Here is a 3546-nt window from a genome sequence, read left to right as displayed (position 1 = left end):
AAGAGGGTTAGGATCTGAGTCCCCTTCTAATAGATGGAAAAGAGGACTTAATTGTACGGTAGTAAGATGAAGAGAAGGCCTACACCAGTTTAAGTGTCCCATAAATTGTTGTAATTGATTAAAAGTCCAAGGATCTGGCAACTCTATTTTTGGGGTGGTAGGGTATAATTGATTATCTAAGATGACATATCCCAAATAAGTACAAGTCCCATGTTTTTTAAATTTTCTGATGATATATAAGGTCCATATTTTGTTAAAATAGTTTTTAATTCAGTAAGCATAACTTCTAAAAGTTGAATAGAAGGGTGACTAAGGAGAATATCATCCATACAATGAACAACAAGAACAGTAGGGAATTTATTAAGTATTGGACTAATTATTTTATGCATATAAAATTGGCATATAGTAGGACTATTTTTCATTCTCTGAGGTAGGAATTTCCACTGATATCTCTGCGTGGGTACAGAGTGATTGTCGACAGGAATAGTGAAAGCAAAACGCTCCCTATCCTCAGGATGTAAAGGAATAGAAAAGAAACAGTCCTTTATATCAATTATTATAATAGCATGTCCTGCAGGCACAGCTGCAGGAGATGGAAGGCCAGGCTGTAGCGATCCCATCTTTTTCATAGTCACATTAACTTTTCTTAAGTCTTGTAAAAATCTCCATTTTCCATGAGTTTTCTTTTGTATTACAAATATAGGCATGTTCCAGGGTCTGTTAGAGGGCTCTAAGTGCCCTTTATCTAATTTTTCCTGTAAAAGACCTTGTACATAAGGTAATTTATTACTAGAAATAGGCCATTGGTCTACCCAGACAGAGTCATCAGTTAACAATTTGAGTTTTATGGGCTCAAGTGGCAGAGCAATGGCCTTTAGAATTGGTGGTGTTGAGTAAAAGGATTATTAACAGTATAAGACTGTTCAGAGGTATAGTCAGAATTTTTGGTCCAGGCTGAAGAGAGAGACACCTGTAATTGTCCTAGCACATCTCTTCCCCAGAAGCTAGTGTTAATGCCTGTGGTGATAAATGACTGAAAAGTTCCATGGACCCCATCCGGGTCTTCCCACTCTAGGGGGTGGAAAGACTGGAGTGAGGAAATTGTTCCACTCCCAGCAAGGGGGCGCCCTTTTTTGTGGGCCAATGTGATGTCCATTCCTCATGTCTAATAATTGATTGATCAGCCTCTGTATCTAACAGACCTCTTATAGCAATTCCTTGTACTATTAGGGTCATTGTAAGCTTAAGGTCAGATGTTACAGGGTGAGTCCATAATGCCCAGGGAGGGGTTACTCCCACTGAGACTGTTGACCCTCTTGGTTGCAGGTCTGAGGGCTTGTTTTAAGTTTTGTTATTTTTATTGAAGTAAGAACGGCAATCTCTAGCCCAATGGAAACATTTTTGACATTTAGGGCATTTTTTATTTGGTTTAGGTCTCGAGCCTGAAGGTGGGGAATCAGGTAAAGGCTTGCAATCTATGAGAGGGCATTGTCTCACAAAGTGACCCATTTTTCCACAATTAAAGCATGGATCTTTCATTTGGCCATCAAAAGCTTCTGCCAATGCAGTTGCCATCATGCTAACCTGTGCTGAAACTGTGCCTATGTCCTGAGTAGCTGTTACACAGGAAAACAAATCTTGATTTTTTTACTGGAGCAATTGCTGCTTTACATTCTTGAGTTGAGCCATCATAAGCAAGTTTTATTAAAAAATGTGTTGCTTCTATGTGAGGAACCTTAGAGTCTACTACTCGTCAGACCCTAGGTAAGAATTCAGCCCATTGCTCCTATGGCTTTTGTTTGAGATCAGCTAAGCTAGCTCTCGCTATCTCACCATCCAGTGTGGATCTCCAGGCTCTCAAGCCACAGAGGCTCACCTGATCAAAATATTGAGCTGGTAAAACCTTCTGTGCCTCAGCATCAGCATATCGACCTTCAGTCTTAAGCATACCAGCTGTCACATCAACACTGGCTTGAGCATTTCTTGCTGCCTGCGTAGTGCACTCATCACAGTATTTAGACTTAAAAGGAGCCATTGTCCTGGGAACAGGGCAGACTGGGCGAGGTGTTTAAAGTCCCAAGCAGAGACTAATTTACAGCTAAGCTGATCAAAGATGGCCAATGTAAAAGGACCATGCATACCATTTCCCGTCACCGCCTTGTGCACTGCTTTCAGAGTTTCAAAGCCAAAAGGACTATGCATTCTAAGTTCAGGGTTGTCAGCTGCCGCACGGCCAGCTGGAATGTGAACTGGAAAGAACTGAGAAAATGGATATGGCAAGGGAGCCAGAGGTTCTCTAGAGAAAGTGTCTCCTGTGAGAGATTTTGAAACATGGGAAGGAGAGATTCAGGGTCAGAAGCAGAGGGCGAGGTACAAGAAACAAATGCCACAGGGAATGCCAAGAGAGAAGGAGACATGGGGAGATACCCCAAAGTGGTGGCCAATTCCCCTTCTCTAATAGCATTAGAGGGAAGTGGTTGCATTCCCAGAGGCTGTGCCACAGCAGGAGGGAGCGCTGGAAGCTTCACAGAACCCAGAGGAGGTGCTGGCAGCTGAGTATTAGCCTGAGAAGGCTCCTGCTGTTGGGTTGTCCTGGAGGGAGGACTGGCAGGGGGAGGGAGCAGAGGTGGAGGTGGCTGGGCCACAGAGGGATGGGGTTCCTCTTCTATTTGGAGACACTGGCAAAGAGCAGAACAGAGAGGGAAATAGAAGACAGGAACAGTCTTGCCCTGCTTTTGATAATTCTGTACATTATCTCCTACTCTTTTCCAAGATTCCAAGTCAATATTTCCCATAGCAGGAAACCAAGGATTACATTCTATAGTAATATCTAAAAAGGCCTTAAACTGCATTTCTGTACATTTAATTCCTCTAGACTTTAGCATGCATTTAAGAATAGATTGGAAGTAAGACCGGTCTGGAGAAAGAGAATTACCCATGTTTACAAATGCCCCTTACCTACGAACCAGCATGACAAGGGGACCGATCAGCCAAAGAGGGGAGAACTGCTCTGTCTGCAGTGAAGCAGAGGTCTGAGACTGTCTCTGTTCAGGGACCAGTTGTCGGGACTCAGCTTTGCTTTGCTTAGAGGGGGACCTGCTAGCGTCGGGGCAGAGGGTCTGATCGGCGACAGAGTCAAAACCTCTGGGACCTGTGTCTTCCCAACAGGATGATTTATTTTAGAGTTCAGATGGTTTTTATACATCCCAAGGAACCAGCAGTCATGTGGGATATAGCAGTCACATACAAAGATTTAAGGTACAAAGAAACAGGACATTTAGTCTGTTAGTTGGTGCCAGAAGGATTCTTAAACTTTACTCAAGGTTATCAATGCCCATCCAGTAATTTATTTGCCACAATGTTTTCTTTCTTAGAGATAAAAGCATGGTGAACTTTTAGCTTTTAGCTCAGGAGTAAACCTTTAACCTGGCCTAATCTCTTAGCCAGGGATAGCTGAGTTATTTGTTTAGGACAAGGAGATGAGCTGAAGGTTTTTGACCAAGGTGCTTTCCCACAGGGCAGGGAGCCTGCACTTTTATGACCAGG

This window comes from Nannospalax galili, unplaced genomic scaffold, assembly GCF_000622305.1.
Source record: "Nannospalax galili isolate Female #2095 unplaced genomic scaffold, S.galili_v1.0 scaffold896, whole genome shotgun sequence".
NCBI lineage: Eukaryota > Metazoa > Chordata > Mammalia > Rodentia > Spalacidae > Nannospalax > Nannospalax galili.
This window is presented reverse-complemented; position numbering follows the sequence as displayed.